This window comes from Schistocerca gregaria, chromosome 1, assembly GCF_023897955.1.
Source record: "Schistocerca gregaria isolate iqSchGreg1 chromosome 1, iqSchGreg1.2, whole genome shotgun sequence".
In the NCBI taxonomy this organism is placed as follows: domain Eukaryota; kingdom Metazoa; phylum Arthropoda; class Insecta; order Orthoptera; family Acrididae; genus Schistocerca; species Schistocerca gregaria.
This window is the reverse complement of record NC_064920.1, coordinates 199548223-199561901: the sequence shown is the minus strand read 5'-3', so window position 1 is coordinate 199561901 and position 13679 is coordinate 199548223. Positions and strand designations below refer to the sequence as shown.

The following is a 13679-nucleotide window of genomic DNA, read 5'->3' as shown; positions in this document are numbered from 1 at the left end:
AGACAAATATCATACTTACACACAAAATCTAAACTGCCTTGAAAAGATATATAAACAGTGTTAAGCAAACCATTTTATTTGTAGTGATATATTCAGAAGAATGTATTATTATGTTATATATCAAGAATTGTAACCTGTTTTTGTATGTATTACAATGAATCATTTGAAGTTGAATAACATATTATTATTATTATTACACTGTTGAGCTCTGCACTTGACCTAAAAAATAGTAGTACCTGGTATCAATTACCCATGGAGTCCTGGTCCGGATCAGACATCAATTTCTCATACTATTTCCTTAACACAAAAACATTCATGATATTTCTGAATCTCTGACTACTGACCTGAAATTTTTTTCCAGTTTTGTCAAAGTGTTCCTGTACTTCTTGGTTTGTCTTTACACTTTCGCCCACAGTCTCCAGAGTAGTAAAGCTGTTGGAGACATACTAGATTACTTAACTGTGCTGTTGAATGATGCTTACACTGTTAATTTTGTGCACATTTGCCATGTTTTTTTTTTTCTGAGAGTGCGCTTGGGCTCATTAAATTTAAATATAAAGGTTATCAGTCAATACTCACACAAATTTTGTTTATGGGCTCCACCAGTTTAGACTTTTTACTCGTTTTCAATAGAGCTATTGAAAATGAGTGAAAAGTTGAAACTGGTACAGCCAACAATAAAATTTGTGTAAGCTGCGACTGATAAACTTTGTTGTTAATTCTGCAGTGACATCTTACAGTGCCCATATATAATATATTAGAAAAATGAATAAAACTGAATAAATTTACTTCTTACCAAGTTTTTCTGACTCTCCCATGATCACACCAATATCTAAATTATGCTTAAAGGTCTGTTTCAACTAAGAAAAAGTTTATACACATTCTTTTTCTCTATTTCATTTTGCAACGCCTACCATGTCTTCTCCTCTCTCCCCTTCCCTCTCTCTCTCACACATGCACACAGACACAGACACAGACACAGACACAGACCACACACACGCACGCACACACACACACACACACACACACACACACACACACACACACACACACACACACCAAAAACACACATAACATCTCCCATAGTCTGTGCTGAAAATTTTTCTCTCTTCTTTAAATATGTTTTCATTTCTTATCTCTAAATATGATCATCTTCATCGCTCTAAGTAATTTCATCTGAGCTATCCAATACACTAGGACATGCCAACCAGTGTTAGAGTACAGGCTTGAAACTTCTAACTCAGTGCAATATGACCTTCCCCCCTATCTCACTTCCCCCATAATGACATATTTGTGAAACTTTGAAAATATTATAACAGTAGACGTAATGATATCTTCATCAACATATATTTGAGAAATGAAATAGGATTAGTCATTGACTTAACATACAGGAGGCTCGCCAAACACAAAAACTGGTTTACAATTTTCCTTACAATGCAATTAATAGAACACACTGTAGTGGATAATTAATTTATCAAGCAATTAATAATTTTTCTTAGAAAGTAACAAACTTTTTAAAAATTAACAGTCCTTAGTATTTACTCTCTCCTGCTCAAATTTTCAGGTTTTCATTCATGAATTCTACCGAGTAGTAACATTTCTGCAATAGTTTCTCATATAAGGTTTTTCTTCAGTGCTTTTAAATTTATACTGAGGAATTCTCTTCCTTTCACTTTGTTATAAATTTTCATACCCATATACTGCAGAGTTTGAGCATAAAGTTTTAAACAAAGGGTGGGCAGCATTGATTTCTGTTGTAATCACATTCAAAATTATTTGCTACAAATAAATCAGGGTTACTATGTACAAAGATAATGAGCTCATAGATGTATAGTGAGAGAAACTTTAATATACTTAGGTTTTTTTTGGAGTGGCCAACATTATATTCTATTTTTCTTATCCCACACTGGTAGCATTTTATAAAATTCTCATTGAAAATGCTAGGCTATTTATTTGCAAGGTACTGTACGTGTGAGCCTCATGACAGAATTTTATCCAGTTGCATTTCTAGGAATTTTTGTGACTGATCTGAATATCATTTAGTTCTGCTCGTTTTTTTAAACTGCATTAACTGAATCTTGTCCATGTTTAATTTTAACCCATTTAAATCAAACCAGGTATCTAATTTTTCTGAAGTATTTAATACAGTTTGGGGAATTAGGTGAGTACCGTCACTTTCAATAATTACAGATCTGTCATCAGCAAATAAAACTGAGTGACACTGAATATTAAGTGGAAGATTATTTATGTAAAACAGAAAGAGAATGGGACCTATGACACAACCTTGGGGTACTCCTTATGAAATGGTTTTCCATTTTGATGAATAAACTCCTCTCTCTGGTGATATAACCACTCTTTGTCTTCAATTGGTTAGGTAGGACTTAAACCAGTGTAATACAGTGCCCCTAATTCCAGACTTTTCCAAGGAAGGCGTGATTCACACTATCAAAGACTGCTGATAGGTCCCAAAAATTCTTCTGGCTTGCAGTGAGTTGTTTTATTTATAATAGATACTGTGGTTTTACCTTTTTGAAATCCATGCTGATTTTTTACATTATTTTAAATTTCTCTATGAAAATTTTAATTTGTATGCTGACTACCTCTTCAAATATTTTTGATAGTAATAGAAGAAGAGGGACTGGGTGATAATTTCCTATATGTTCTTTTGTGCCTTTTTTGAATAGTGGCTTAACTACTGCCTACTTAAGTGTGTCTGAAAAATAATCTTCTTCAAGGAACTGGTTCTATTGTAGATAGTGACGGTGCAATTGTTTTAGAGACTGCTTTTAACACTTTTGTTGGTATCCCATCCTATCCTGAACCAATAACTCTATTGTTTTGTTTCCATGTGGAATGTATCTTTCAGGTAGGCCTAACAAAGTATTTCCTGCCAATATTTTAACTGTCTCATATTTACCATTATTTCTAAAATAAATATACTTCCCCAAGGGAGGAGTGATTCACACTATCAAAGGCCACTGATAGGTCACAAAAATTCTTCTGGCATGCAGTGAGTTGTCTTATTTATAGCAGATAATGTGGTTTTGCCTTTTTGAAATCCATACCGATTTTTTGAGATTATTTTAAATTTTTCAAAAAATTTTTAATTTGTATGGTGACTACATCTTCAAATATTTTTGATAGTAATGGAATAAGAGGCACTGGGTGATATATGTTTCATATATGCTTATTTATTAGCCATTCAGCATGTTAACCACACAACTGGCTTCATCAAAATGCATTTTACATATTTCATAAAATCTAGGAATAATTAATGCTACACAATACGGGTTTAGGAAGAATCTGTCAACCATTGATGCAATCATCATGGTACTCAGTTACATCCTCAAATTTTTTGAGAACAAAGGCTTTGCTCAGGTCTCATTCTGTGACCTTAGAAAGACCTTCAACTGTGATGAGCACACGCCACTACGAGAGAAACTAGAATTCTACGGCATCAAAGGAAACAGACTCGGACTATTAAAAGCTTATCTCAACAACCATAAACAGCTAGTTTGTGTTGGTAAGGAAATGACAAACATAGAAAATGTTAAAGTAGGTGTGCCTCAGGGATCTGTACTGGGGCCCTTCCTGTTTCTGATAATGATCAATGACCTCCCCGCATTTATTAGATCCACCACTGTATTGTATGCACATGATACGAATTTTCTTCATAGCAGTAACAGTCTTAATGATCTTAAAACCTGTGCTGAAAATACACTCACTCATGTAGCATATTGGTTCAGAGCAAATGGTTTCCTGCTAAATGAAAATAAAACTCGGCGGATAATCTTCACTCTAAGAGACAAGCCACTATCTGACGACCCTACTTCTGTTAAATTCCTGGGAGTTTATTTAGACGAAAAGTTATCCTGGGGCCAGCATGTAAACTATATTAGTAGTAAGCTATCTATAGTAATTTATTTATTAAGACAACTCAGAAATTGTGTACCTGAAACATACATCAGATCATCTTATTTTGCATTTTTCCAAAGTATAATATCCTATGGCATTATCTTGTGGGGTAACTGTAGTCATATACATGACATCCTATTATTGCAGAAGAAATCCATTAGGATAACATCCTATGGCATTATCTTGTGGGGTAACTGTAGTCGTATACATGACAGCCTATTATTGCAGAAGAAAGCCATTAGGATAATTACAAATTCTTCATATAAGCCTCATTGCAAACCCTTATTTACTAAACAAAAAATTATGACAGTAATAAACCTCTATATATACAATGTCTTAATCTTTATGAAGAAGAACCTACAAGATGTGAAACGTAGAGAAAATGTACATTGTTACAACACAAGAAGCATCAAACACATATACACGTCTTTCCACAGACTATCAACATCAATAAATAGCTATGAAGTCACAGGGCACAAACTATTTAATCAGCTGCCACATGCTATACAGGATCTTCCTGAATATACATTCAAAGAAAGACTGCATGAATGGTTTATTGCCCACCCGTTCTATGATATCAATGAATTCTTCAACTGTAAAATGCAGTAATCCAACAGATGACTCATTGTACATTTATTGTAATATAATCTGAAATATTTCAGTAGTCAATATCTTATCACACTGTAGTATAAATTGTATCTTCATTTGACGTTGTTAATTGCTGTAATGGCCTAAAGACAATAAAATCTTCATTACTATTATTATTATTATTATTATTATTATTATTATTATATCTCTTTAGTAGTTAGTAATTTGTACATTTACTCACATCATCATTTTACATATACATAAATACATATAAATACAGAAACTTCTTACTAATCAGACAATTTCAGCAATAATCATTATACAGTTTATGTACAAGAATTAATTATACAGTTTTACACATTTACTTAATGATAGTTATATGTTTATACATTCCTTTCATATTACTTCCAAGATATTCTTCAATTGAGTTATGTGCTTTATTTTTGTGCCATGTGTCTAATACCTTCTTAAATTGAAAGTGGGTGAGGGTTTTGATGGATTGTGGCAGTTTATTATACACCTTTAGACTGTTGTGTGTCAGTGATAGCCTAGTATACGGTATATCAAGCATGCAGTTGTTTCGAGTGCTGCACAAATGTAAATTCATTCTCTGTGTAAATTGTTGTATATTTTCTTTTACGTATATTAAGTGGTTATACATATAGAGACTTGGGAGTGTCATTATGATTAATTTACTGAAGTGCTCCCTACAACTTTCTCTTGGGCCCAAGCCTTGTAAACATCTCATTGTTTTTTTTTTCCCCATTTGAATACACAGTTTGTGCCTGGAGAATTACCCCATAACAGAATCCCATATTGTAGTTGTGACTGTGACTGAAAGAATACATAGTAGCAAAGCAAAGCATCAATAAACTTTTACTGGCAGAATATCTTAGTTTATACAGCAGGAATACTATGCCTGCAAGTTTACCTGTCAGATACCTTATATGGTCATCCCATGAGAGCCTTTGGTCTATTTTTAGTCCCAGTAGTTTGACAGTGTGATTCTCTGCTTTCCATATCTTCAGACGAAAATAAATTTCCTCTGTTTTTGTGTTGTTTACACGTAACTTGTTAGCAATACACCACACTCTACATTTTTAAAAAAATCACTTTTTTGTTTAGCACCTCTTGCATACTCTCACCTGTGGAGATCATGGTCAGATCACCAGCACATAAAAGATTTTTGCAGACTATATAGTTTGAGAAGTCATTAACATAGATAATAAAGAGGAAGGGTCCAGAATGGAGCCCTGTGCAATTTCTCTCTTAATTTTCATTAGATCTTACCTTTCATTGTTGACATACACTGGCTGTTGCCTGTTATTTTGGTATGACTTAATCAGATTAAGTCGTTTGTCTGCAATACCATAATATTCTTATTTTTTGACAATTATCTCATCTGGTACTGAATCAAATGCTTTGCTTAAGTCTATGAGTGTTGCATAGGTGGTCAGTTTCCTTTCAAAAGCATTGTGGATTTCAATTATCAGGCTTTCAATAGCTTTTATGGTTGACTGATTAGTTCTAAATCCAAACTGTCTGTCATTAAGCAAATGTTTGCTATCAAATCTGTGTGTGTAAGCAGATCTCTATGATTTTGGCGAGTATAGGGACAATTGATATTGGTCTATGTTATCTGGCATTTCCCATATGTTCTTTTGTGCCTTTTTTGAATAGTGGCTTAACTACTGCATACTTAAATGTGTCTGAAGAATAATCTTCTTCAAGGAACTGGTTCTATTATATATAGTGACTGTACCGTTATCGTAGAGACTGTTTTTAACACTTTTGTTGATATCCCAATCTATCCTGAACCAATAACTCCAAATTTTCTGTATCCATATGGAACGTATCTTTCAGGTAGACCTAACAAAGTATTTCTTGCCAATATTTTAACTAACTTATATTTACCATTATTTCTGAGATAAATATACTTCCCCAGCTGTAATAATATTGCAACTGATTTGATCTCTAACTATAAAGCAGAATAAACATCAGTAGTCTCTGCTGCTTCTTTATCCATTTTGTATTTTTAATACTTGTTCTATACATTGTATAATGACTGTTGTACCTAAATAGAGATCTGACTTGGTTCATTGTTAAAAATGTAATTACGTAATCCATAAGTATGCCTCTGCACTACCTATCATTCACCTGCAAATGAGTGGCTGCCTGTCACTATTTGTATTTTTTCACTCTGGAATTTCCACCACTATCATATTCTTACAAAATTTTGTAGCAGCTTGTGATGCCTCATTGCCTGGAACTTATTCCTCTTTATCTTCATTACTTGTAATAGCATGGTAGGATCTGCCAGTGATGCGAAACTGACTGTCCATGTTTTGGTAATTATCGTATTTGAATTACATCTGTGACTGGATGCCCTACATGTCAGCACAATTATGAGTTATTCTTAGTGAGGAAACTCACTTACACTACCTGTCTGTGAATGAAGTAAACTGGGTTCTGTATGAGTTCATATTGTAACAATTTGTTTAGTATGTTCAGGAGGTGGAGATGAGGAATCCACCCACCAAATGCCTAGATATAAGTAGAAAACTGTCTAAACATCACATTCATACTATATGATGCATCAGACCAACTATCAATAATCCAGCATACAGATTCAATCAAGGTCTAATTCTCTCTCCTCTCTGTCTTGCAAGCTCATATACAGCACAGTCATACATGTGAGGAGATAACTGCATCATGTGGAACTTAAACAGTCTCATTGTGGAAGTGAAAGTTGTTTTGTCACACTGCTTATTTTGCATACAAGAATAAACGGAGAACTTATTTGTGAGTTCCATAGATCACAAATGTGACCTTTTCCTTTATGTGTAAGAAATCAAGAGTTATAATTACGGTACACTTCCTCAATGAATAATATACAAACACGCTCACCATTTACTCCTTCTCTCTTGAACACACACACACACACACACACACACACACACACACACACACACACACACACACACACACACACATATTTTTACACATTCAAGAGTTTGCCAGCAGATGTGATTTCGCTTTGTATTTGAGGTTAAATTTATTATTTATTATTTAGATCACTAGGTAGCTGGTCAAAGATTTTTATAGCTGAACACCTTCCTCCTTTCTGTGCCACACTAAGAGCGACCATATTAATTACTTCTCACTAATTTGATTCATTTTGATAGTGTTTGTAGGGCACAACTAGGCCTTTGATATATGTAAGCATAATGTAACTTGATGGATAAAAAATCTTCTCACCAAGTGATGGCAGTAGAATACATGTAAAAGGTATTACAGTTTGCAAGCTTTCACACTCATTGGCTCATTCTTCTGGCAGAAGGTATGAAGTGGAAGGAAGAGAGGAGAAGGAAAAGGAATGGTAAGGTTTAGAAAAAGGAATAGTGACCAGAAAAGCTGCCAGAAGCCCGGATTAGGGGCAAATTACTGTCTGGTAATCTGGATCATAATCTATATGCAACCTTATGAAACTGTTAGCGAGAAAAACAGCTGTGTACAGAATGGAAGGGGGGTGACATTATTATAAAATTGTTACAAAGTGCTAAGGCACTTGCAGACAAACAGTCCCTGGAGCAAAGATTGGCAGCTGACTCTAAACATAAATAGATGTACTATAGTGCACATAAATAAACAAAAAGATTTGATTTTGTTGAAATTATGCAAACAGTGATCAGTGACTGAAATCAATTTAACCTTTTAGTATCCAGAAATTTCTTGTACAAAGTGAACAGACACATATATCTAGCCATAGGAAAGGCAGATGCCAGATTCATATCTGCCAGAAGAACTCTAAGGAAGTGTAATTCATTCACACAAGAGGTCACTTACAAAACACTTGTTTGACCAATTCTTGAATAATGCCCAGCAGTCTGGGGCACTTGGCAAGCTGTCTTATGGAGAACAGTGGCTATTCTCGAACTGCTTTCCTTCCATTCAGGTTTGTTTATTGTTTTAACTTATTTGCAGTCAGTTTCAAAGCAACTACATCTACAGACATTTAAGCACAGTCACTGGTGTCATATAATGCCACAAGCATCTCCAAGTATAGTACCTAATACTGTGGGTGAACATGGTCAAATTGCTTCAGCACTTTTCCATCACGGCTCAAGAAGTTTCTAGTTCTGCTTGAGCTTTCAACCACCCCATAATCCAACAACCCTATGTTGGTCCAATCTCTACAATATGTCTTATGGTTATTAATGTATGGTAGAACCTCAATTGAGCATCACTTTTCAGACCAGAGACAGGAGTGCAAAAATGATTGGATAATCAGAGGAGAATTGAACAAGTCACCTACAGAGCTTAGAACAACAAAACAATCAAAGTTAACCAAAAAAATTACATTTATAATAAAGATAAAAGAAAACAGAAACTCTTTAACACTGAAAATGTATTTTAAAGAGTGTAAAATGTTTTTTGTTCAAATTTCTTGAACCATGACTTTGTGGCTGCTTATGCCACTTTTTTGCCGACAATATGTCCTTAGCTGTAGCAGCTGGTTATTTTTTAAAACATTTGAGAGCAGTGTAGAACGCATCCTGTGCCGATGAGTAGCTAATCTTCTCAGAGGCTATTCTCATACTGTTTTCCTTCCATTTGGCTTTGTTTATTGTTTTAATTTATTTGCAATTAGTTTCAAAGCAACTATATCTACAGAAATTTAAGCACAGTCATCACCTGACTCCTCTTACTCAACACTATACTGCTGCAAAACGAGATCGATGACTGATCATCTTCAGGATCTTCATTGGTAACAGCAACAATGTCACCTTCTGGCAGCCATTCCTCTACATCAGCAGGCTGGATACCATTCTGAAGAGTTTGCAGATCAGTGACCAAATCTGACTTTTGTAGAGTTGTTTTCTTAAATTCATCCCAAACAGTTGTTCAAACTGTGTATATTGCATCTTTCATGTCGAGGCTTTTCATTGCTTCAACAAGATCACAACCATGTTTTCTCTAACAGTGCACTGACCTACTTCCTCCACCATTTTAAGTACTTAGTAACACTGTGGTAAATTAGTTGGACTATCGAGGTCACATGGTGGTGGTTGGGAGGGGGAGGGGGGGGCGACTTACCAATAAATTTTTTTCACCTGTACAAACAACTGAATGGGGTGGTAGTTTTTTTTGTTTCAAGTATTTTTAACAGCCAGAGCAAATCCACAAAAAACAATCTTTAAACAAATTAACATGCTTCCTAGCACTTTTTTGAGCTTTTTAATAAACAGGAAGTGCTGATATATTTACATTTTTGAAGGCTACGGGTTTCTTAGTTTTGCCGATTACAAATTATGGCAATTTATCGTCACCACTTGTGTTGCTGCATGTTGCCTGAGCTTTGTTACTTTTGCACCTGTGACTTTCATTCTCTGAAGCAAGGGTTTTTTAAGAGAGCTTTTTATAGTTTAGCCCAGTCTCATCAAAGTTATATAATTTCTCAGCTACCAGTTTATTTTCTGAGACTATTTTTTGCTTCAAATTTTTCTACAAAATCCTTAATTGCATCATTATCAACAGAAAGTTTTTCACCTGAAATAGCAACTTGCCTAATGGCATGATGATTTTTCCACCAGTGATGCTATCCTTCACTTGCTTGAACTTCATCTTCCTCATCTTCCAGTTTTTGGTGCAACTGAAAAGGTTTTCCATTTAAGATAAGGTCTGAATATGGAGGTTCCCTTTGTGTTTTCTCTGACAAAAGCAAATCCACACAGTGTCATCCAAAAGCTCAAGTTCTGGTTTTGCCAATGCCTTTCTTTTAGTTTTTTAAACATTTTTGCCATCTACAGGTAATGAAAAATCTTCAAGATTTTTTAAATTTTTTTCCCAATCTTTAATGGTTGTCACCCCGCACACCTATTTTGGAGATTAGTTTAGTAACTGAGTCACTTTTGTCAAGTATTTGCAGAGCACTTATTTTCTGTTCAATTGTTTGTACAACTCATTTCTTTTTCTGGTTCTGTGTGTTGCACACATGATGCATTTACAGGGCTTTAATGACAGTGAGTTAGCTTTAAAACATTTATTAATGTTGGTGAAAATTTGATTAGCAGCCATTTGTAAATCTGTACTTGATGAGCTATTTATTGTAATGTTTGTATCATATGCATCAAAACAAACTTAGCATCTGGCAATGTAACAAATGGGAGCCCATTAATCTACACAAGAAAAATCAACAGACCCAAAATGGAAACTAGAGGAACACCACAAGTAATTAATTCTGAATCAGATGAAGACTGATTGATTACTCTACAGGTACTTTGCAGAGGTACCCTTTGTTTCCTGTTAGGTAAGACTCGAACCATTTCGCAGCACTGCCAGTGACGCTATAATATTCTAATTTACTTAAGAAAATGTTGTGATTTGCACATTCTAAGGCTTTTGAGAGGCCTCAGAAAATTCCACTAGCCTCTAATTTACACTGATGAGGCAAAGAAACTGGTACACCTAATATCGTGTAGCACCCCCCCCCCCCCCCCCCCCCCGAGCACACAGAAGTGCCGCAACATGATGTAGCATAGACTCAACTAATGTCTGAAGTAGTGCTGGAGGGAACTGGCACCACGAATTCTACAGTACAGTATGAGGGGGTGGAGATCTCTTTTGAACAGCACTTTGCAAGGCATTCCCGATATTCTCAATAATGTTCCTGTCTGGAGTGTTTGGTGGCCAGCTGAAGTGTTTCAACTCAGAAGAGTGTTCCTGGAGCCACTCTATAGCAATTCTGGGGTGTTGCCTTGTCCTGCTGAAATTTCCCAAATTCGCCGGAATGCGCAATGGACGTGAATGGATGCAGGTGATCAGACAGGATGTTTACGTACGTGACACCTGTCAGGGTCTCATCTAGGCGTATCAGGGGTCCCATATCACTCCCACTGCAGATGCCCCACATCATTACAGAGCCACCACCAGCTTGGACAGTCCCCTGCAGACATGCAGGGTCCATGGATTCATGAGGTATTCTCCATATCCATACACGCCCATCAACTCAATACAGTTTGAAACGAGACTCATCCGATCAGGCAACGTGTTTCCAGTCATCAGCAGTCCAATGTCGGTGTTGATGGGCCCTGTTCATCCGTCTGCCTGCCTGCCTGCCGGCCAGCCAGCCATTGTCATCTGTCCGCTATCACCACCACCCGGTGCTCGCCGCTGCCTGCTGCTGTCGTCGTCTGTCCATTTGCATGCCTGCCCATCTGTCTGTTCGCTGTCAGCCTGAGATCTCCTCCGCCATTGCTATTGCCTGCTGTCCATCCATCCATCAGTCCATTTGCCGCCAACTGCCACCCACCATCATAGCTGTCTGTCTGTCTGTCACCATTCGTTCATCACAAGCTTTCCCACCTCCACTGTCATCTACACCTCTCCCTCCCCGACTTCCACTGTCACTTCCTGGAGTGCCGCCCCTCGCCTCCCCCCTTATACCTCGCCTCCATTCCCAACTCACCCATTCCCCCATCTTCTCCCCTACTGTTTACCCCCACATCTACACCCTTCCCCCACACTTGTAACAGCTCCATACTATCCACACCTCTCCCTATATCCTCCACCGGACTGATGCTTCTGGTCCTCGAGCACAGGATGGAGTCACCATCGGCCACTTTAAGCACAGCCCCGTCTGGCCACAAACCCTCCTCAATGACCCCACCAGACACCTTATCCTCAGCATCTTCTTCCCCTCCCTCATCATTACCTCCATCACCATCTATGTCTGCTCCATTGCTCCTATTCCCTATGACTTTACCTCCCACACTGACCGCACCTTCTCCACCTATGTGATTGCCGCCAAAGTCAACACCCATAGCCAATCTGCTGCTGCCCTTTGATGGAGGTATCAGTTCATCCTCACAATCCATTGTGACTTTGTTCCCCTCTGCCAGCACACATGTCCCAAAAGCAACACCACCCCTGATGTTCTCATTGCGTCTGCCAACCTTCTTGGGCATATCACTCTCAACGAGACAGGTAGCGACCACCTCCCTGTCCTTGTCTCTATAATGTCTCCTCGCCACCCCCTCCAGCTCCCCATCCTGCACCCCTTCCCAAGGTAGTTCATGATTACCGTCATGCTAACTTGGATGCCTACTGGAAATCCATCGCCACCCAGGTCGAAAGCCACCCTCTTACCTGTCACCATCCTGACAACATCATCCATGCCTCATCCTTCCTTCAGAAAGCCATTACTGACTAGATGTAAGCCCATGTCTCTACTAAAACCATCCACTCCCACCATCCCATTCTCCCTCCATGGACTGTCCCCCCCTACCGCAAATCCCACCACCTCTATCACTCCTTCCTGTGCACTCGTGACAGGGATACACTCCAAAGCCACCAGCAAATACATGTCCGGAACCTCATTACGCCAGGACTGGTGCCAGACCTGTACATGACTCATTGCCACCCTCCCTATAGGCCCTAACCTCCTCCACGTACTGGTCAGCCTGCCATCTCCTTACTGTTTCCCACTGTTTACCCCATTACCTTCTTCTCAATAACGACAACCCCCTTCCTGACAACCTCAGTAAGGCCAGTCACTTTGCTTCCCACCTTTCCAAGGTCTTCTCCACCCCTGATGAATCCCACTTTGATTACTCTCTTTCTCCACTGTCATGGAATGCACTGATAACTCAGTTGCTCCACTTGCTACCAGTCTCCAGTACTTAAGGCAGTTGCCCCCCTCCAACATCAACACTCCAATCACAGCACATGACATTAAACTTATCCTCCTGTCAAAACACAACATGGCCCCTGGTCACAACTGTCACCTACCACCACCTCAGAGAATGCCCCCTCTCCTTCCAGACTATCCTTGCCAATTTATACAATGCCATCATCTCTACAACCTTCTACCTTGACCTGTGCAAGACTTCCCGCATGCTCTTATTCCTCAAAGCCAACAAACCCACTTCCATCACCTCTTCCTATCATTCCATCTGCCTCACCTCCGTCTTCAGTAAGAAGGTCTTTCAATCCATTCTCTTGTATCCATCACCACCTCCATAAACACCATCTTCTCCCCCTTACACAGTGTGGCTTCTGACCCTCCTTCTCCACCAAAGACCACCTCCTTAGCTTGGTCCACCTTTGCTCCCTCCAACTTACAGGGTGTTTCAAAAATGACCGGTATATTTGAAACGGCAATACAAACTAAACGA

The 13679-nt window shown here is 38.1% G+C and overlaps 1 long non-coding RNA gene across 1 annotated transcript in view; it reads right to left on the bottom strand.

The window, feature by feature from the left end:
- Window positions 1–240: 240 nt before the first annotated feature.
- LOC126336733 (uncharacterized) overlaps window positions 241–13679 on the bottom strand; it is a 100967-nt gene continuing 87528 nt past the window's right edge. Inside the window, exon 3 of the long non-coding RNA XR_007564990.1 lies at window positions 241–432. This is a non-coding gene — a long non-coding RNA (uncharacterized LOC126336733). The remainder of the gene's footprint in view (window positions 433–13679) is intronic.